Source organism: Mixophyes fleayi, chromosome 8 (genome assembly GCF_038048845.1).
Source record: "Mixophyes fleayi isolate aMixFle1 chromosome 8, aMixFle1.hap1, whole genome shotgun sequence".
NCBI classification, from domain to species: Eukaryota; Metazoa; Chordata; class Amphibia; order Anura; family Limnodynastidae; genus Mixophyes; species Mixophyes fleayi.
Window position 1 is genome coordinate 33,784,021 of NC_134409.1, and position 24,330 is coordinate 33,808,350.

The window sequence follows — 24,330 nt, forward strand, 5'->3', positions numbered from 1 at the left end:
AGTGCACAAATAAGCTATCAAGTAATTGGGTGCTACATGAAAAAATAGTATTTAACTTATGTGCAAAAAAATACTAATATGCACCCCTTGCATTGTAACATGGTTTTGTCCAGGAGACTGAAATAAGAAGTTTCTCAAGTTAAGATCCTTAATGAATCAGGCCCGTAATGCTTAATGACGTTTGTCTGTAGTTAGGTCACAGAAGTAGATGAAGTATCCAGGACATTCTCTAAATGAGAGATGACTCTCAATGATAAAGTACTTTATTAATAAGAAACAAAAGAATATCCCATATATTTTACAGTGGGGGAACATTATTTTTTATAATACACATGTTTCAATTTGATTTATACATATTACAGTAGTGACATCACTACTGTCCAAATATAAATGCTGACACCAATATAGGATATAAGGACACATTTTACAGTATGTTTCATTTATATTCATCAGAATCAAAAAAAACTATCATCTGGTCTAAACAAAGAATTTTTTGTAGCTTTGTGACAAGACGCATTTTATCATTTTAGCTGTGTTGGTTAAAAGAGAGAACATTTTTACTTGTTAGATTATCCGAGTATTTTTTTCTGACAGATTTGGCTTACTGTTGGTATTATTTGTAAATAGATTGTTTTACTAATATATTATAGATGACTATAGAAAGTCAATTAAGGATACGGCGCACAATGGTGTGTTACTAGGAATTTATCCCAGGTTCAGTGGAAAAATAATAGTATAGTCAATGGATCAAAGTTCCACGTTTGCTGGACGGTCTTATAGGACCAAGGGTATGAGTCCAGTTTGCACATATAAAAGACAGAATAATATAGGCATAGGATTAGTAGAAGCAGTGTGTTAGTGATAGCCCATCACCATAGTATTACACACCCAAAGGAAATTATATCGCTTATCTGTATGATTAATCCAAAGACTGGAACACAGCTTAACAACCACTTCACTTTCAATATTATGTGGTCAGCATACTCAGCAACTGCAAGTCTGGTCTCCAGTCAAAAACATCAGCATACTGTAAACATATCTCTAGTATATAGCACATACGGGTCTCTGGTGTCTGCAGTCGCCACACTGTCAGCTCGTGTATTCCGCTGGTTTGAATGTAAATATCCGCCCAGTCCAAGCACACGGACTAGATGACTATTTGCTATTATATGGGGCAGATTCAAGTTGGTGCAAGGTGCCAATATGTGATCTCAGTACAGTCCGCAGATACACAACACTTCAATGTTTTGGCTCAAATCTCAGCTCATTTTCCCTTGCCTTCCTTAGAGGTGCGCAGAATTACCATAATTATCAGCTATTACCATAATAGCCGGAAATATGTGCATCATAACATCGAGGCAATGTTCGGTGGGACCTCGTGCTGAATTGAATTTGCCCCAATATGTCTAAATTAGACAAAAATAGAAAAACAATTAACTGCTCATGATCATTATTTAGTAAACCCCCAAAATATGGCTAAAAAATGTTCTCCAATTCCTTCTGTTTATTCTGATGCCCAATATGCATACGTTTCTCTATGTCTAGGTATATTGGTTTCAGGGCAGGAAGGGCTGGAAGCAGGTCCCATAGTGGGCTACCTTGGGATGGGTCACAGGGCCACCTGTATTTTATTCCTTTAAAATGTTCCTAATAGGCTACTGAGTCGAGTCTTGCCCCTTGGGTTAAAATTTGCCTGCCCTCCCCTGATTGGTTTTGACATTGGTTGGACAATCAATTCTGAAATACAAATCTGGAAATCATCATCCCAGTCATTCTGTTCATGCTGGAAGTGTGGCATATAACCTTCTGTGAGAAGTGTGAGCATGGGAGAGTCATGCTTTGCTTCCCTATGACCAGTATATGAACCGTTTTGTAGCCTGCTTCCACTGGGGTGACATGCAGTCTAACGAGAAGTATATTACAAAGGGGCTAACAATGAGCATGTGTGTGTTTATGTTTGTTTTGTTTTACTTTTTCTTTCCTCTCATTTTATATTTTACCCCTTGTTTCTTTGTTCTAGCTAGAGTTAAAACAAACAGGTAGCTACCATAAAACTAGAGTGAACAGGAAAAAAGGTCTCTGCCATATGCTATAAAAACACAAGGGATGTAAATAGACGGGTGGGGTACAAGTTTGCGTTGAACATAATTCTGATAACAGTTAGAGCGACAGGCAAGAATTCCGCCAAGAGAACATACCGGCACTGAGATTGATGCCACTTCAAATGGTGACAGTTACATTGCTGCTATTAAGGAATTCTTGCCTATCACTTTTTCATGAAGTCTGCATTTCCTCCATATTTCAATTAGAGCAATCGGCTTTTTCCTGCCGCTCTAACTGGTGTCGGAATTATGTTCATCGCACCAATGACTACAACTGATATGGACTATTGTCCATCAGAGCTTCACCTCAAACACAAAAAATAAAACATTTACATGTAAACAAGAACTGCCTGTACTGTATTGTAATGTATTCTACAGTAATCAGTAGTCAAAGTAGAAATTTAGAAGTGGCAGTATGGAAAATCTTAGTGAATGGAGTTTGATAGTAGGAGAAGTGGCGGGGATGGCATGCCACCGTATACCAGCCCACTTCCACCCCTGACTTTAATGTTTAGTTGTATTGTTTTACTGTATGGTCTCTGTATACCGCTGCGTGCCCTTTTTGGTGCCTTATAAAGATAATAACAATTATAATCACAAAATAGTAACCGTTAATAAAGTATAAATATTTGGTATTCAAATTATGTGCACTTTATAGAACGAATCAATTACATATTGAAGTGAATAGCCAAGGTTTTGTAATTACTGGAAAAACAATTCTTCAATTTTAGCTTATTTTATTTCTATAAATATCATAAAATAAAAATATTGTATATGCAATTTAATGTAGCTACCATAAGAAAGTCTTAATTGTCTTTAAAAATAAACAATGTAGAATTCACTTTTGCGGACAAAATAAAGAAATTATGCCCATTTAAATGGAGACATCACAAAGTAAAAAATTTGGTATGGTCATGGAGTGGAAAAACCTTCGGTCTTCAAGGGGTTAAATATATATTTTATCATAGCCTAATATAACCTCAGTGCCATTCCCATAATAATGTTTTGAAGAAGTGGAGATTTTACAATACACAAGTAGCCCCTGGCTATTGCTGGATGTGACATGAAAGAAGTCGCCTGTTTAATATCATGGACACTTAGATATTGAAGCACATATATATGCTCACATAGACTGCTGTTAAGGTGTTTGTGACAATTCAGCTGTTTTATTGGCCCAGTTACTAATTGAATGAGGTGTAAATGAATCTCCCCAGCAGTTTCCAACTTTGACGCCTTCAATTTTTAATGGACATTTACAGTTCAGCAATGTCCCCTCCTATTGTACCTATAGTATGATCTTTCCATTGGGACCCCATTCCTCTCTACTGGGGAGGGGTATCCCTGAAAAAAAGTAACATGTTCCTACCGGAGGTCATGAGGGGCAATACTGGCTGCAGTAGAGCATACTGTCTGGCCCACAAATCACTGCTTCAGCCTACACTTCATTAAGTCATTGTAATGAGATTTAAAATTTCCAAGGCTTGTAGTCACCTCATGAAGTCTCAACTCTCATTATATCCAAAAATAATGCAACTGCATGATACACTGGGAATGGATGACATGTCTCTGTGGCTAACTCTGCAGGTCATGTCTTCCGTTATAGAAGCCAAATTTCCTCATGGGTCCTCTCAAATAAAAGAAATACAGGTACGGGGTAGTGCTATTAGTTTCTAAAAGAAAATGACCAAAGATGGAACCGTCCCTTAACCTAACACAGAGCATTTGTTTTCCTCGAGGCCAAATATACCCGGAATTACCTGGTTGCTGGAAATAGTTTCCAATATGTGTTTTACTTTTTTACAACAATATGGAAAATAAGGTAGTTTGTATGGGCAAATCACAACGCTGATCATTTGGGTGTCTTAGATTTATGATATAAATAATAGGAGTGGTACAGTGTGTGTGAACAGATTAATTGATAAGTAAGATATGTGTATGATGTGTATGTGAATAGAATAATAAGAGTGTGTCTTTCATGTCTTTCTTTCTGGTTTCTATTATCTAGCACAGTGGTCAGGGAACAGGGGTAAATTACCCCAAATGGGGTAAAAATGAAATTCCTGGGGGTAATGCTGCCGATTCAAATGCTGTCAGTTGGGTTGTAGACCCCTTTAAATGTGAAATTGCTGTTGTACCAGAAGAGCCTCAAGGGTAGGCAGAGGCACTTTTTGACCTTCGATGCAATAATGAAGCACGTATTGCATTTGAAAACAAAGCAGATCTGTTATATTTTTAGATGTCAACAGCTGCAAAGGCATTCAAAATTCCACATAGGGGGCAGTCAAAAAGTTGCTGCCTTTTGCAACAACCTACCTTTGCGAACAAGAATTTTCCACTCTAACGAACATAAAAACAAAGCAAAGAAATCGATTGGACACTGAAGACTGTATCCAAATTGCTCTGACATCAAAATACCCCAATATTGATGCTCTCTTATCAAAAATGAAGCAACATCATTTCTCCAAAACCTGAAGTTTTGAAGTTGAATTTTTCAAAGAAATTTTGAATAGATTCAATAAAATGTTGAATTCCAATAATTAATAATATATGATTTCCTTCCTTTCAAATCAAGGGGGTAACGTCGGCGTATATAAATATATATATTTTAAAAAAGTTCCCTGACCCCTGATCTAGCATCTTCCACTCCTCGTGATCCAGGGATTTTTTTTTTGCAATGGGCTGAACTTATTGACCCATAAACTTATTTCATCCAAAACCTCAGATCCTTCTTTTGAAAAGTGATCTCTTCCCCTCTTGAAATAAAGATATAGAGATGTTAAGCACAGCATACATCACTAGTAGCAGTGTACGTCTCAAATCTTAGGGGAACTCTGTTCCTGCAATTATGTTTTTACTAATCCTCTTAAGTCTGCTACCATTATTTCAGCATTGCTCATAAGCAGATACAGGTGGACTAAAGTAACCCTTGTTGCAATTTCTGCAATGCAGCAGAGTGCAGATGCCACAACTAATCCTCATTTACTTCAGTGGCAAATTATGTTATAGCAATCTATATAATTGGAGCTAATTAGACAAGCATTGCATCATCTATAAATAAATTACTGACTTTCCTTTGTTACTATATAGAGATCAGCAAACCTACATGATGCATTGCAAATGGCTATATATTTCAATGTGGCAAATCAGAAAAAAATGGAACACAATTGTCTTTGAAAATACTATGAAAAAAAACATTTTATGTTTTATGTATATTAGCAGTATATTATAATTTAACTTTTATGCCTTGATGATATTTGTTTAGGTGACTTTGGGCAGAATTATAACAACATTTTTTTGGATTGATTTGCTAAATAAAAAACCACAGCCAAATTTGGTGATTCGTCCTGTGATCCAAACCCTTATCTGTAATATATGTTTAATTTTGCAACTATACACCTCAGTTGAATATGCTTGTGCTTTATAAATACACACCAATTATATAAAGAAAAAGAGTAAAAGCAAAAAGTATTAAATAAAGGGCTTTGATGGAAGGGACATCGCAAAATACCAAATCGACAGCATAATGAATAAAGGTCATTTAATCAAAGATTATTAAAATTCTATTAATAAAAAAAAACCTTTACTCCCCTGGCCATAGAGTTTAAGAGATCCGTGATGATATAACATGAACCCCATTAGCACACAGCAATTAAGGTCAATTTACATATTTTAATTAAGAGCCACCCCATATAAAACAATTACGGTAATAAGCATACTAACTGGATTTCATAACATTTGGACATATCTTTTCCCACTAGATAGACAGGAAGCCTTAATTTGCATTAATTAGCTCTGATCTGCATATGTTTGATAAGGCATACCCTTGCCACATACGATTATTTATTCCTGAATCTGCCAAATGTCACTATTGTTGAGGATTGGAAAATGCTTTTTTTTTCACATTAGCTATAAATCCTTGCCTTCATTTACATTTATAAAATAGTTTATTGCAGTCTAAGTGGGGTTTTATATTTCACTAAACTTTCGAGAGATCAACTGATCAATTACATTTTGGAGATACTTTTAGTCTGAATAGCCGTGCAAATAATCCCACAAGCCCATACAAAGACGTTCTTCTGTTTTGCTATTGGCAAGTGAGCACAAAAAACAATTGAGAGTTATAGTTTTGTAAAGTAGGACCTGATTTTGTGTAACAGATTCAATGGCCGAAGAAGAAATACATAAAAGGATGGGGTACGGTAGTTCGGCTTCGAAAAATCCGACACCCACTTCACCTACAAAAAAAAACATGACCGTTCTAAAAAGCGATGTTAATATTTATAGACTTACCTTTAAAACGACTCTGGACATCACCAATGGACCCGAATGCTGACAGCAAGTGATCTCGATTGAAGAGGTGTCCGGCACTACTGTTTACTGTCATCGCGACTTAAGTGTTTAAACACTTAACCCAACATTCCCACTTTAAATTCAGATGAATACAAGTCGCTATGACAGTAAACAGCAGTGCCAGACATCTCTTCAATCACTTGCGGTCAGCATTCGCTTGCATCGGTGATGTTCAAAGTCGCTTTAAAGGTAAGTCTATAAATGCAAGTCTATAAATATTAACATCGCTTTTTAAAACTTTCGTGGTTTTTTTGCAGGTGAAGTGGTTGTCGGAATAGTGGTAATCGTATTAACGATTACCACCGATTTTAAGCACCATATCAGCCAAGGTGAAACACAGTGGCAGTGTGAAATGATTGTTCAAGAGTTTGGGTGGCTTTTAATGGACCTCAAAGATTATTAACATAACAAAACAAGAAAAAGAATATAAAGCCCATAAACCCTAGCATTGTTTTAGAGTGACAATTAATAGCTTCTTGCTAGGTTTCGGCTGTGCTTAGAAGTGTAACCTATAGGAGGCGTGGTTAGTGGATTCTGGACTACTCACCGCTGAGCACATGTTACCGCATCTCTCACTACACTGAGGGAGAATGTTTCAGTCATCATACATTGCATGATTGAGGGACACGCCACAAACCAGCTTCAAATGGAAACTTGACGTTTAAAGAAAAACTAAACCCAAAATACTGTTTAGCTTTTATAAATGGGCTTATATTGACATTCAAAAATACTTACTAGAGATGGATACTTAGATAAATATTTAATTGTGAGGGGATTTATTTCCCTATTCACAACAAACTCCCTGTCAGTAATCCCAAGAAAGGACACTACAGGTCCTATTGTCCCACAATGACTGAATACAAAACAATGATTTACACTCAATTGCAGAGAAACTATCATCATTTATTTATATAGCGCCACTAATTCCGCAGCGCTGTACAGAGAACTCACTCACATCAGTCCCTGCCCCATTGGGGCTTACAATCTAAATTCCTTAACACACACACACACACACAGACTAGGGTCAATGTGTTAGCAGCCAATTAACCGACCAGTATGTTTTTGGAGTGTGGGAGGAAACTGGAGCACCCAGAGGAAACCCGCGCAAACACGGGGAGGACATACAAACTCCTCACAGATAAGGCCATAGTCGGAATTGAATTAATGACCCCAGTGCTGTAAGGCAGAAGCGCTAACCACTTAGCCACTGTGCTGCCCCAAGCACTAAGGATAGAATACAATTCCCAACCATATGCCAAGTGCTTCCCCATAGAGTGCAGGACAATCCGTGAATTTAGGGTACCTTAGTACCTATTTATAAAAGGGAGAAAGGCCCGTTTTCCCTATGTGTCAAAGTTCCCCTAGCTGGTGTGATCTTTCGTTAGGGCTCTGTGGCAAAGCACAACAAAGTCTATTTAACAAGTGTTCACTTATCACAGGCTGGCAATAGCAGCGGCTCAGGGAAATAATTCTTATTCTTCAAATAAAGCATTTTTCCTATTTTGATTATATTAAAATAATATTTTACCACTATCTTTGCTGCTGAACTGGATCTACAGTCCTTCTAAAATACCAACATATAGATTCACAAAAAAAGATTTATGTACAGTACTACTTGATATAATATCATGGACTCAAGTGCCTACTCCACAGTGCCTTGACAAAATAAAATCCCACAATATTAAAGAAATATATATTTACAAGTTAACCCGTGCATGATACTCATGCATTCTAGTCAAATCAAGCTACTTAAGGTGTTAAAAAGGTTCTTGTCATGCATTTGGGCCTAGCCCAGGCCTCCTCAGGGGAAGAGCGTTACTTCCCAACGCAAGCGCCCTTTTTTAACGTGGTTTTGTCCACATGTCACCACCTCATCATTTTTCTCCATCACCTCATCCTTTATCTTTATCGCCACATCCTTCATCAAGCTACTTAAGGTGTTAAAAACTCCCCACTGTCACCCCCGGCAACCACCAACCACTCCCAACTGTCACTTCTCCTTCAAGAAATATATAAGTCAGTGTATAACTCTGCCCAGCAGGTGGTGCTGCAGCTTGGTTTTTTTTTCCACACACGCCACTAGGCATTTATATAGTAGATATATATATAGTCTAAAATCTACACTACATTTAAAGTGTAGTTGCACAGTAGTTAGCATTATTGCCTCACCGTGCTTCCAACCAAGTCATTTATATGTGTGAAGATTCTATGTTCCCCCCGTGTTATCGTGGGCTTCTTCCATGTGTCCTGGTTTCTTCCCACACTCCAAAAACATAATGGGGAGTTTAATGGCTTCTAAAAAATTAACCCTAGTGTATGTTTGTGTGCTGGGGAACAGAAGAGAAATTTCCCTGTAAAGCAACACTCCAAAAACAGATTAGGGTCAATTTTATAGCAGCCAATTAACCTACTAGTATCTCTCTGTCTGTCTGTGTGTGTGTGTGTGTGTGTGTGTGTGTGTGTGTGTGTGTGTGTGTGTGTGTGTGTGTGTTAAAGAATTTAGACTTTAAGCTCCAATGGGGCAGGGACTGATGTGAATGAGTTCTCTGTACAGCACTGCGGAACTAGTGGCGCTATATAAATAAATGATGATGATGATAATATGTAGACGCTATATAGATAGAGGTTAAAAAGTAATATATGTAACTGATTTAAATTCATCATTTTGTTCATTTGCATAGAAATACAGAGTAAGACTTATTTAACTGCAAACTTAGCTATCTATTTTCTTGCTGAAAATCCTGTCATGAACTCTCCGAACATGCCAAAATGTGTGATATTATCAAGTTTACATATCGAAGAGGCACATATGCATGTATAGCTCTCTTTGTAATATTGAATTGTAAGTGAAAAGCACGCAAATCAGAAACAATGTAGGAGTGGGAGACATTGCAGCAAAGTGATTGAAGATTTCTAGTTGTCACAATGTAATTATTAGAAACACATATGAAAGGACATCACATATTGGACAATCATTTCAAACACCCACAGACTTGTCAGATGAATTGAATAAACTGATTTAGAAGATATGTCATCCGCCAATGTGATGAAGTACAGTGCAGATGCAAAAATCATTTGCATATGACAAAAGAATGACAAAATAAATTCTTCTGGTTTTTCACTACATGTTTTTTTATGACATTTGCAATCTTTAGGTCAATTTGTTTGCTCACTTTTTTGTTAATGTCACATGCTAAGCAGGTTACTTTAAAGCAGCTCTACCGCTCCTCAGATATGGGATGCCATTTGTCAGAGAGTCATTTTATCTCATTACTGTAGGTATAAACCTGTGCATGATTGGTTATTGTGTCCCATAAAAGCATTTATTACAAAACTGGTAGTATTGACACAGAAATGCTCAATAGCACGAAGATTCCCTGTATCCCCCGGTCATCCTTTCCTAAGCAGCGATGCTTAGAACTTAGAAGGTCCATGTGATTGTATGCTAGTTCATAGCTGTTTCAAGTCAATGAGAATCTGTCTGGTCAACAAAAACTCACAGCTTTACGAGCACCATGTCATAGTTCTAAATGAACACTGAACCTCCACAGTCATATGAAGGTTCTAGGTGAAAGTGGTGGATTCTGTTCCGCTCTCCGAAACGCCAGCAGCCAAGGTTTACTTAAACAAAATTCTATAACTTTTCTAATAATGGCATATATGATGAAAATAATTCAGAATGTCAACAGGACACAACCCATTTGGGGTCATTTATGAAATGAAAATTGTTTTTGACGTAATACTCCTGTTTTTGTGCAAATACACCCATTTGCAGCACCTATGGAGCTACAAAAGTTTGAAGATGAGAAAAAGCTCTACGCGTACTTATGCACCTTGTATTGCTCCCACATGCAATAACAACGTTTTGTGCTGTGGGAAGAGAAACTCAAATGAGCTTCAATGGATGGAGAGTCATTATTCACATGAATGTCCCTGGTTTAGCAGTAACCTTTGGAGATCCTCCTCCTACAAAACAACTTGCATTTTACAGGAGCTCCGATGATCCCAGAGATCGGGAGTAGTGCTATAATTTCACTGAGCTGCCTTTTGTATCAGCCAGGAGAACTTTATATGGGAAATCATGTAGTTGAAAGAACAATCATGACAAGACACACTTAGCCAAGCTACACTATGCAGCTGCAGAAATTTGCAGGACAGGATCGTCTCATGGAAGAGTTGCCTTTTCTGCTATGCGGTAAGCTGTGTGCCACACTTTATTTCAAGGAAGATAACATTTTTTATTTAACACATCAAACTTTTTTTAAAGCATAGAGTAGGCCCATCATATTAATAGTGTGCTAAACAATGATAGAGCATGTGGACCAGATATACAACAGTTCTTGAAAGAAGGAGGTGCATAAAGGTCTATGCTCAGGTCCCACAGGCAGCTGCTGTAGATCACAACCTTAAAGGGATATGATAGAAACATCTGCACGCACCCATTCCAAACCATAACTAAATATTTGACCGACATACTTCTGCTGTCAGCAAGTTCTGAGCAGAGAGACATATCCAATCTCCCACCCCATGTGGGATTAAGTTTGCCGCTAACTCTTTGTGTGAAGGCTGAGCAGTAGGAATGGTTCGTATAAGGCCAGAATTAGTTAATGCTGCAGTGACAAAATGCAGGGCTGTCTTGAGACACACATGAGAGCTCTAATATAATAAATGCTAATTATGGAGGTATTAATGCTATTTGCTGTCTATTCAGAGTTTGTATCATTTTGCCTCTTAATGATATTGACGATATGCCGATAATACATATTCTCTGTACAGTCAGTTGTGCACTGATATTTTACAGTTGATATCATGGTGAACAAGCTTTAGTGATATCCCTAGTTTCTTCATCATCCTCCCCATTTATTTTATATAGCGCCACTGATTCTGCAGCACTGTACAGAGAACTCACTCACATCAGTCCCTGCCCCGTTGGGGCTTACAGTCTAAATTCCCTAACACACACACACAGACTAGGGTCAATTTATTACATCCAATTAACCTACTAGTATGTTTTTGGAGTGTGGGAGGAAACCGGAGCACCCGGAGGAAACCCACGCAAACACAGGGAGAACATACAAACTCCACACTGGTAAGGCCATGGTCGGGAATTGAACTCATGACCCTAGTGCTGTGAGGCAGAAGTGCTAACCACTTAGCCACCATTTCTTTTTATATATAGGAATTAACATGGTTTTAATAGCTTCCCATTAAACAACTGTAACCATGGATGTTATGCACTTCTCAGCAAGGCACCCACAGATGGCAGCTGTGGACGCTAGGTGGACCTGGAGACTAAGAAATAGGCACAGACATGGTTACAGAGAGGCCAAAGGTGGGGACAGGTTACAAGAAGCCAAAAGGACATGGATGTACAGAAATGGTCAAAGAGAAGCCAGGTCAGTAATAGCATGAAGGGAATCATACCGCAGATATAGGGTAAGTCAAAGGTTAGTAACAGGTAGAATGTAGAATAAAACAAGATACAGCATAAAGCATGTTAGGCACAAATACCTGTTGCTCAAGCACTGTAATGTGCACTGAGCAGGTATTTAAACACATGTTGGGGCACAGAAGAACACCAAGGGAGCATTGGAACGCAACTTTACAGATGGGCGAGAGGTGCAGCTAAGAGCAACATGTTACAGTTTATGGCATTAGTCAGGTAGGCTTATCTAATTTTGCTATCTGCTGTAAAGTTGGCTATTGTTGACATCATCCACATTTCTGTGGTAAGCTATAGAATTAAAGGATATATTCAGCCTCTGCATCAAGCAGAACTGTGAAGGTCCCATGCCTGTGACTCCAACAATTTGGGAGTACTTAGAACACTGGATCAATTGTAATTATCATTTTTAATAAAACTAACACAAAGTTGTTTGCACCTCCTCTTCCCCTGTTGATGACACATGGAGAGGATCCGGTGAAGTTAGAGACTAAAATTTAGATAGATTAAATGATTCAAGCAAGGTGAATAGGTTCAACCGTGTTGAAGCTTAATTACATTGCATAGTATTTTAATCGTTTTCCAACGCAAACTGTGAACTACTCAATCATAGTAATGTTTGCTTTTAAAAAAAAAAAAAATAAGCATGCTATAAATTGTAGTCATTTGAGCTGGAAAAGGCAGCATTTTATGGTTTATTTTAAACTTCGAAAACAGATTGGCAATGAAAGCCGAGGGTGTAACTTTGCACTTCGTAGTAAAATTGTAAGGGCCCAGATGAGATGCGAATGTATTGCCTTGATCTAGGGGTTTACGATCATTAATGGGGAGGGGAGGATAGAAATTAAAGGCTACAGGGCATCTATCAATAGAGAAGACATGCATGTATGAATTTTATTTAAACATTATATAGTCTTGATATTTTGATATATTTCTTATCAGTTAACAAAAAGTGAAATGTCCCAGCTAAAATGGTTCCGTATTGTCTCTGACTAAGCAAAAATAAGGATAAAGGGAGGTGGACAGAGTCGCACTAATTATTGAGGAGTGATAATACCCTGATTCTATTGAAAATCAAATATTATATAGATATTGTTCTTGAATCAGGGGTGCATCAAAAAGCTTACATAGTCAAATTAGAACAGAGAAAGGAAAAGTGGTTTTAATATAATGCACTAATCAATCCACATAAATCTATCCAGAAAAGTTAGGGCCTCAAAATGATATAAAACTTAACCCTTATTGAATTTTAGTTCTAAAAATAGCAGCGAAATATCTAAACAGAATAAAAATGTAATAATGAAACTTTGTATAAAAACTGACTATGCCTCGTGTCTCTTGATCATAAATTATTGGGGGCAAAGTTAGACATAATAAATAAATTTTACTTAAATATGTAGTGCCTGAGAGCTTACCTCTCCTCTAATATACACTCCCCTCTATAAAATGCAGTTGCAGCGTGAATAATGCAACAATTAATGACAGCTGATCTAGTAACAAGATGCAACACATTAGATACGGACGTATATGCGAGGGATTTATATTCAGTATTCTACTCGCATAGCTGCTTTATGTTGCATTATTCACGCTGCAACTGCATATTATAGAGGGGCGTGTATATTAGAGGAGAAATAAGATCTCGGACACTACATATTTAAGTAACAAGTTAACCCGTGGATGATACTCATGCATTCTAGTCAAATCAAGCTACTTAAGGTGTTAAAAAGGTTCTTGTCATGCATTTGGGCCTAGCCCAAGCCTCCTCAGGGGAAGAGCGTTACTTCCCGACGCAAGCGCCCTTTTTTAACGTGGTTTTGTCCACATGTCACCACCTCATCATTTTTCTCCATCACCTCATCCTTCATCTTCATCGCCACATCCTTCATCAAGCTACTTAAGGTGTTAAAAACTCCCCACTGTCACCCCCGGCAACCACCAACCACTCCCAACTGTCACTTCTCCTTCAAGAAATAGATAGGTCAGTGTATAACTCTGCCCAGCAGGTGGCGCTGCAGCTTGTTTTTTTTTTTTTCACACACGCCACTAGGCATTTATATAGTAGATATTTATTTATTATGTCTAACTTTGCCCCCAATAATTTATGATCAAGAGACAGACAGTTTTTATACAAAATTTCATTATTATATTTTTATTCTGTTTATATACTTCGCTGCTATTTTTAGAACTAAAATTCAATAAAGGTTAAGTTTTATATCATTTAGAGACCCTAACTTTTCTGGATAGATTTATGTGGAGTGATTTAGTGCATCACATTAAAACCACTTTTATTTTCTCTGTTCTAATTTGTCTCTGACTATACAAGATTACAACCAATGGAGAAGCTTACTGACTTGCTAACATTACATACTGGGCTGAGAAAAGCTTACAATTTCTCTGCAATGTATTAAGATATAACTGCCTAAGGGTCATAGAAATTATTGCTCCTAGTTTGTGTCCAATACTACAGCGAAAACTGTAACAGTTGCCCATCTCCAATGGTATATTGATTAGGGAACATTTGCTCTCATATTAAAGAATTACGCACATGCTAAAATAAATTCTGTAAAGATAACCAGTTCACCACTCCTGTTGTCCATGCTCTATCCAATCATTTCTCCATTACGGCAATTTAATCTATATTGATCATGGATCATAAAACCACTTAGGTCTAAACAGCATTGGTTGTAAAAGAAGAAAAAAAAAAGAAAAAACCTATTGTGCGCCATGATTTATATTCTTAATTTCCTATTTAGGCTCATTAGGCCTCTATGAACATTGGGTTATGATAGATTAACCATGGCCCTGCATAAAGTCAGTCTATTATGGGCATTTGTGATTGATGGCAAATAATATTATACAGTGACACACTGAATTTCTGTCTTATGTTTAAAATGTCATGTTCTATATATTTTAAGAATTAGGAATTGTGAAAAATACAATACAACGGTACCCACAGCAGAAAATCGGTAGAAATATAAAATTAAAGATAAAATTACAACAATATGAAAGAATGATAGAACGATGAGATAATATGAAACCAACTCTCAATATTCAAAAGTCTACATGAATTAACCCTTATTATTTAATCCTAGGTCACAACATACCTACAGTATAAGTACTGAGGAAGTTCATTTTGCTTTGTAAAATGCACTGTAATGTCATTGTTTCTTTGTGAATTATATTATTATGTTTAAGCTATTTAAATTATGTTATTTGTTTACTATATTGTATGGTTATACTATGTACTGTCTTGTTTTCTCTCTGTACAGAGCTGTGGACCTCATGTAGAGCCCTATAAATAAAGGATAATAATAATAATAATAATAATAATAATAATAAGTAGGCCGCGTAGCCATGAATATTGATCCACAATATGAATGCCTCAAGTCTGTGCAGGCAAAGTTTTACTTCCTTTTCTTTGGTACTGGCATTATGTGCAGATACATGGAGAGAGACAGATTCAGCAACACACCAGTACTTTTAAAAATAACGTCCCCTCACTGCAGATTTTGGGAGATGAATAGAAATTAAGTTTTCATTCTAACACAAAACTAGATAAATGTAATATATAGGGTTTTTTTTTAATGATACCAGTGTGGTTTAAGTAGTTTTATGGAACCGCTTTTAGCAAGTAGGAAATCTTAGCATTCAAAAAGTTGGAATACAAGAAAAAGGGGTTTTGTCGCACCAGTGAAAGAGAGTAACTCCTCGTTTATTACCTTGAGAAATAATATATTATTTGTATGGGTAAAGAGGGTGCACCAACCATCAATAGATAATGTGGACCGAAAAACAAAAAGAAATGGATCAGGTGCACACTAATCTCTATAATTTGATTGAGAATGGAGAGAGGTGAACATAAAAGCTTTAATATTGCAAATGTCCTTCTCTACAATAGTTATTTTAGAACCTTACCTGAGATTAATGTATGCGATCGTGCGGTCATATTTTATAGCTAATTTGGAATATCATCCGCGAGTCAGTTTATGACAGTTACCATAACAACGCATAATAGAACCAATAGGATTAGAGTGGGCGTTACTTAACTCTTCCACTAATGGCTGATTTAGCCATCAATCATATGAAGACTCATATGATTGGAGATAAGCCGCTGACGTCAGATATGGTGATTCCACACTCACGGTATTTAAACCCTCTAAATCAGTCCCTCGGTTGCCACGACTAAGCACACATAGCGAAACGCGTGTCGGCAATCCGCTGATTGAGTGCCTTACCTCCTGTTATTATAGGGATCCTTTGTCCTATACTGCTCCAATAGATTATAAGCTAGAAGGAGCAAGAGTTAGGTAGCTAGCCAAACACGATAGGGGTTTTGCCCTATATCGCTCCATTAGATCCAAAGCTAGAAGGAGCAACAGCTAGGTAGCTAACAAGACACGATATTCATTAGTAGGTCTCTATTGCAGCTGAGCTTGCTTACACAGTCTACTTTTAGCTGTACATCACTGGATGGGAAGCGGTTACCATAGCGATAATCTACTATTATAGTGTACAGACTTATTATTTCCCATGCAGTATGATGGCATTACAATAGTAATAGATTACTAGACAACCTAGGATCAATCCCTAATATTTACCATTAAAGGTTTACCTACTCAATCGGTGGATTTTAACACACACACTTGTTTTTAAATTAGCATAGTCGGATTTATTTTGCTTTTTTATTTGAATTAATAAAAGTTAAGTTTTATGTTCACCTCTCTCCATTCTCAATCAAATTGTAAATATTAGAGAGAAGTGTGCACCTGATCAATTTCTTTTTGTTTTTCGGTCCACATCCAAAAAGTTGGGAAAGGTATCACTTGGAATATTTTATACAACACAAATCGTGAACGCATTACTGAAATGAGACCATTTCTGTTTTTTATCCAAATTATATTAAAGATGAATATATCAACTCAATGGGCCATATTCAATTACGATTCGCGGCCGCGATTCTGCGTGGCTGCGCATATAAAGCGCCATTACGGTAGCGCAATATCGCGTATTTCTGTGCGCACACCTATGGGGTGCGTACCGAAATCCACAATGTTGCGGTACCGGGACCCGTGCAGCCGCACGTAATCGCAGTCGCAAATCATACTTGAATATGCCCCAAAGTGTTATTCTAAATACTTATCTCCAAAACTGTGTAGTTAAGCTGAAGCTCCTGCAAATTCACTGGACCAATCTAATTTCTTGGTTATCCTGCTATTTAGAGCACAAGTAAGTACCCTCTTCAATTACATCTTCATTGTTCTAGTAGTAAATTTATATATAATATTGGTACTAAATTATATTATCTGGATTCTAAAAAAAATTTTGGAGTCTGCTTGGGTTTGCCATCCAGTATATTGTCATAACCATTTATGTCCTCCAAAAACGCTCCTCTCAATCCAATGCCTGCTTGATAACCCCCCTACAAAACAATGGCTTGAAGCATGGCCTAGTGGCAGGGGCCAGTGTGGTGTCATATGTGTATGTGGCATGGCATTAATATGGATGAGGCAGGTCAAGAGGGTCTAAAATGATGACAGAACTGGGGAGTCAGTCACAAATTCTAAATTGCATGATAGGGAGATAAAAAAACAAGCATCTGTAATGCTCTGTATTAGAAAATTCTTAAAGTTATAGTGGACTAACCGAACCATGGCCTTATGTGTCAATAATATTAGGAAGTACTTTCCAAAGTGATTCCTAATAACCCTTCAAATATATTGGCAAAAAATGTTTTCAATGACATGGGTATAAATACTTAGGTGTTTCATTCCAGGCAATGGAATATTATTTATGAGGTCACCGATGTTTTCTTATTCATTGTGAACTTAAACAGGTGCCCCATTGAGCATATTGTTTTCTGAATTAACAAATAGATTTTAGGGATCTCAAAGGGAGATAATTCCTAAATCCTGTTTTTGCAGGATTTAGGGCTTCTCCCTATTTACTAAGCCATCAGCCAGCAGTAGCTATCATCAGAGGTCTCCTGCGATCCTTCTCCGTGCAAAGCAAGGCAAGCTTGCAAACTGGGGAAACCTAGTATTTACTAAGTACACCACAGGTACTGCTGTAGTCCTGCGATGGCTAATGCCATCTCAGGCTGGCGTCAGCAATGGGGTGCACATACAACAAAATAAAATTTGTGGTCAATTGCAGCTAGTGAAGATTTTCTATCACTATGATAAATAACAATAGAAAAAGAAAAAGAGGGGTCTTGATTAATAGGCCCCTTATTGACACAAATCTATTAACATTTTCTATGTAACAGTTTTTAAACATAGGAATCAATGCTAACATTTTTTGCAAATATGAGACACAAGTGGAATTTATACGTTGTCAAATAGAACATGATATTCTTACATAATACAAACCCTGTTTTTGTAAACAGTAAACAGTTTTACAAGATTTTCTAGTAAACTTTCCCAACACAAACTATTGCTGTCTTTCGAAGCAATCATTTAAAATAATTGTACAATGTACTCTACTCTCCGGTATTCTCCAGACCAAACAAATTCTGCTAATACATTCCCATTTCATGTGTCCCCTGTAAATAAATAGACTCTGAGTGCATTCCCATGATTATGGATCTTCCTCAGTAATTCAACTATTTGTATTGACAATAGCCTTGAGTATTTTACCTGTACATTCCCATAAATGCAATGTGCTACAGACACCAACAGCTAATTTTAATTTACTTTATTTTTTGGCTTTCTGGTCAATAAATTAGGAGAGAAGCAAGAGCCAGGCACCGAGAAACAATAAGGGACTACAAGTAAAATAAAAAAACAACAGATAATCACTTTAAGGTGAAGAAGAATTAGTCAATCCAATTATCTTGGGAAATTTCCAATAGGTCTTCCATTAATGACTATGTAAACACAAACTATAGAGTGAGCTAAAACTGCAGCAGCACATTTGTAAATCAGTAAAAGCCCCAAATGCCAGGATTTTAAATAATGTAATATATATCTGTGACAAAAATGTAATGGGCTGAACGTACAGATGTACTGTGGCTTATCAATACTTTTATGATGCATTATGCAGCTACAGTATACCTGTTATTATGAATTAACATGTATATAAACACATATGCAGACAGATGAGTATTGATGCTGAACTTTTGGGGAGACTAGCAAAAAAAGTATTCCAAAAATAATAAAACATTTAAAAGAGTGTACAAGACAAATCCGTAATGTTTTCAGGTAAAGCAGTAGCGTGAAACAGTCTTCAGAGATATCCTATGTGGGTCCCCTGAGTCAATTCCAGTCTATAGGTTACATCAGTGATGGTGTCATTGACAGAGTACAGTGTATTGACACACTATATATAATAGTCTACTTTTTGATAGGATGGCAGTGTCTCACCAGTTTGACTAGTAAGCCATATGTTTACCTATCATTTAGGGTGCATGAACCCTTCATCAAGTGATCTCATGCGTTTCTGTAAAGTTAATATTCCTCCACCTTGGGGGACCAATGCCCAATTCCAAAACCACTGTAAGAAATGATGTTGCCCATCACTGATTTTTCGAGATTCAAGATTTCAGCAATGCAGTTTAACTCTTAAAATGACAGTTTCTTTGACCCTTGGCAACTGCTGTTCCCTACAAATAATTTTTACCTGACTTTTATAATTATGTTTACATAGAACAGAATCTGACCATCATGAAGAGGGCACTGAACACTGAGGAGACATTACTTACAGTCTTGAAATCATCACCGATAACAAGACTCTAATGCCCTCAGAGGGCGTTGTTTAAGAAGTACACTAGGGTGCACCACAAAGCGTCTTGGCTTTGCACCAAGTATGCCTAGTTGCTCCCTGAATGTAGTTGTGGGAATGTACCAATAGTTCATTATCTATAGGAAAAAAATGTTAAAATGCCAGATAGCAGTAAGTAGTTTCCCAAAAACAAAGTTTTAGAGACACTGTTGTATTCTAAGGGGCATATTCAATTGTTGGCGTTATAGCCAAAACTAACACGCCGCGCACACTATTACCGTCATTACGGTAATAGTGCGCATAAACACCGTTATTGCGGTAGTTTTCTCGCTGGATTTCAGCTCGCGGTTCAGGGAGCTGCGAGCTGAAATCTGACTAGGAATTACCGTAATAACGGTAATGCTTTGTCTGCGGCGGAAAAAGTTAACAATTAAATATGCCCCCAAATGGGAGTTTCTCTACATAATGCATACCATATGTTTCAGGAGACTATAAGGACTGTACAATGTTCTATAGAGACCTAAATGATACATTATGGTTACTTACATACAAATAGTAAAAATAGTGGTGTATGCACCTTCCAGGAACCATGACAGTCTGCACAGTGCGCATTTACAAGTTACTATGTGCAGTGTTAGGAAGACAGCAAAAGGTAAAATAAAAACAACTTTAAAAAAGGAATAGCATTACTGAAACTAATTTCAGTCATTTTGTTTTCCCTAGTTGGTTCCATGCATCTTTTCATTTCCTCTTCTACTTCCGAATTTCTTGCCAGGACCCATCTCTTCGGAAGGGTCCCAATCTGCTGAACTTTCATGTCACTAAGGCTATCTGCATAAACCATTTATCCTCTGGCAGCTAAACTGACTCTGAGTGGTGGGAAAGACTCAAGGGCAGACCTAGATTTTTTTTAGGGAGGGTGATTTTGCATAGCCACTCCCCTCTTTCACTCTGATTGATTGGTTCTGGTTGGCCCTGCCTTCTTACCCCCGATGATCTAACCTATCCCTCTCAATTTAATGGGATGAAGTTTGCTGCTACTGGGGAGTGATTGCCCTGATCGGCCCCCTCTGGATCCGCCAGTGGGAAGATTTGCTAGTCTTTCTCAATTACAGTTTAAAATAATTAGTCAATAAAATATCACACACACACACAATTGATCCCCTCCTATTTCAACACCTTGTCTCCAACAGTAAACTAGTGCAAGACCTGGTACCCAAAATCCATGTGAAAATTTAAAGGGACAATGGCTTTTAAAGGCAAACTTGCCTTTACAAGCCATCGCCGCTTTAAATTTTACCTGCAAAGTCACCAATTTCCGTCGACTTGCAGAAATCGGAGGTTCATACATTTACCCCTGTAGCTGTGATCATCATTAGCCGGGAGCTAGGATCCGGTACAGTACCTGCAACCACCAACTAACCAGTGACAAGGACTAGTGCTGAGCCTGTGGTAACCAAATGTCTGGAGCCAAGAATTAGCACAGTGGCTTAATCCATGAACATGTATTACAATTATAATTTTGCTACCTTATGTGTCAAGTGTTTCCCCTGCCACTTGCAAAGCTCATAAGCTCATTTTCTATAGTGTCACCTTTTCCTTCTGTTTCATGTCAGTGTATGTAATTTGTTTGTACCACAATACCCTCAATGTACAGTGCTTAGTACTCTATAATAATAATAATAATAATAATAATAATAATAATAATAATAAAATTCATGCATCCCCTATACTCACTATAGTGTCTAAAATGCTATATTATATAATGCCAAATCTGATCATAACCATATTAACAACAACAACAATATTTATACGAACAACAGTTGATAAGGTTGAATGAAAATGGTGTTGCAAGAGTTAAATGTATTTCAGGATCTGAGGTGATAGCTGCTTTAAACAAATGATACCAATCTGCCATCGGTTACACCGCTCCATAGTGCTATTTTTCTTACGCCAGGAGTCCATGTATTGTACTGTTCCAGGAATTTGAGGTGGTTTGACAGACTCCAATTACAATGATTATAGTGAGTTTTAACAAAACAAGGATATGTAGGAAGTATTTGGCTGAATACATTTTTTTTTTATTCTGTTGAGAAATAGTCTGTTTCTTAATTGACATACAGCTGAATAAAACAGAAAGCTAGAACGTTCGGGGGAAATAGAAAACAAAAACATGTTGCCCTGTATAATCTTCTGTGGTAAAAGTAGAGAAACGTTGCTGTTGTATGTTTCCAATCTCCAGAATTCAGGCAAATTAAGAAATAAAGGGAGGATGCCAAAATGGATACAGTATATATATATATACTTAACGTTTTAAATCTTATTAAGGTAATTTTATATTGGTAATGACATCTACCTGTGGAATTAATGTCACATTTCGATGTCTAAACATTGAAATGTGACATTAGGTTGAGTAAAGGGTGTATTATGACTGTAACTTGATGTTATTTCTAATCATGTGAGAACCAGGAGTTATATTTACTAAACTGTGGGTTTGAAAATATGGAGATGTTGCCTATAGCAACTAGAGATGCTCAGGCTCGGTTCTCCAAGAACAGAACACACCCGAACTTAGCAGATCCGAGCCGTGGCGGCTCTGTACTTTCGCTCGCCCTCAGAATTGAAAATGAGGCAAAACCTCATCATTATGTCGTCGGATCTCACGATTTTTGGATTCTATAAGTACAGCCCTCCATGGCGATCCAGCGCCACTGCACAGAGGGACACAGAAGGGGTAGTACAGTTCTTGGCAGTCTGTAGAGCAGTTTGTCAGCATCATAGGTAGAGAAGAAAGAGGAGGGGTAGCAGTGATCTTCAAAGTCTCCAGTGAAATTCAGGAGAACTCCATTGCTAATTATCATTGCTGAAATAGAATTAATAGGTCTGGCAGGCTTGGTCTTCTAAATCTGCAGTCACATAATGTACAGTGTTAAATAGGTAACACACAAAGAGGAGAGCTTCATTGCTAATTGTCATTTCTGAAATACAAATACTAGGGCTGGCAGGCTTGGTGTAAATCTGCAGTCACATTGTACTGTGTTATTTAGGTAACACTCAAAAAGGAGGGCTCCATTGCCAATTGTCATTGTTGAAATACAAATACTAGGGCTGGCAGGCTTGGTCTTCTGAATTTGCAGTCAAATTGTACTGTGTTATATACATTACACACAAAGAGGAGAGTTCCATTGCTCCATTGCTAATTGTCATTGTTGAAATACAAATACTATGGCTGGCAGACTTGGTCTTCTAAATTTGCACTCAAATTGTACAGTGTTTTATAGGTAACACACAAAGAGGAGAGCTCCATTGCTAATTGTCATTGCTGAAATACAAATAGTAGAGCTGGCTGGCTTGGGCTTCTGAATTTGCAGTCAAAGTGTACGGTGTTTTCAAAATGGATTCCCAGCAGTACACAGAAGAGCAGGAGCACCAAGCAGCTGCTGGCACCAGTCATGATGATAGTAATCCCTCTATGTAATCTGGTAAAGCCTATGCTAAAGTGCATAGTGTTTTTAAGTCAGGGAAAGCAAAATGTAAAAAAAACCTTTCAAATTGGTCAAGAAAAAAAGACCTTTAATCCAGGCAAAGTTATCTGCAGAAAAAAAAAATTGCCAACATGCCATTCTACACACGCAGTGGCAAGGAAAGAATGAGGCCTACGCATCTCTCTATGAGTGCTAGTTCTGCAACTGTCACTGAGACAAGACCTTGTCATTCGGATTACAAATGTGGTGTCCAAATACTTTTACATGTAAAAGCCGAGCTAGAAGAAAACAGTAAGGCATTAGAGGAAAATGTATGTTCAGATTCAGAAGTGACACAAATCCCTGAGGAGAGTCTATCTACGAGTGATATGTGTAATCCTGACCATTCTGATAGTATACCCATAAAGAAGGCCCCCTTTCAGCATTTCTGCAGATATGTACCTGAACAGCCCAAGTGTAGATGGTGATAGACCAATTGAGGATGCCACTTTGGAATTGCAACAGGATAAGGGGGATATTTGTGTGACCGACGAGGGCGCTAATGAGGATGTTGATGAGGATGATTTTGTTTGTGTAAGTACTGCTCCGGTGGAAGCAGTTCTTGCACGTGATGAGAAGAAGGCCATTATCATTCCTGAACATAAGACCAAAAAATCCACCTCTTATGTGTAGAACTATTTTTACCCAAATTGTAAAGCCACAGTCAGTAGAGGTAGGGACCTTAAAAATCTAGGAACCCCATCCAAGTTACACCATTTGAAGTGAGTTCATGGCTGTTGGGAAAATCAAAAACTTAAGCTAAAAAAAAAACCAACAAGCAGTCCATCATCAGCTAGGTCCCTTCTCTCAGCTACATCCTGACGCCTGCAATTTACACCCACAACATCGTTCTCATCAATATTCTCAGTAGCGATCGGATTTAGTCCTGCATCCAAGTTGGTAAGGCTAGATGACTCCTGCACTATCCTGGAATCCTTAGAAGAATTCTTGAGCATTAGTCCCACTGCTGCTGCTGCTAGGAGTGAATATTCATCCCAGAAGCAGACCAAGAAGAAGACTACTAGTAGTTTACAACAATTGACTGTTAAACAATCCTTTGCAAGAGGAAGCAAGTATGAAGGCTGTCACCCAGTCACAAAACAGATCACAGACGCCATGGCGACTATGCTAGATCTGCATACAATATACACTTTTAATGCAGCTGGTTTTAAACAGTTATTTCAGGTCTTGT

At 37.6% G+C, this 24,330-nt stretch overlaps 1 protein-coding gene across 2 annotated transcripts in view; it reads right to left on the reverse strand.

Annotated features, from left to right (window-relative positions):
* Window positions 1-24,330, reverse strand: part of DPYD (dihydropyrimidine dehydrogenase) — an 816,112-nt gene that overhangs the window by 271,825 nt on the left and 519,957 nt on the right. The gene's annotated exons all lie outside the window — the stretch shown is intronic.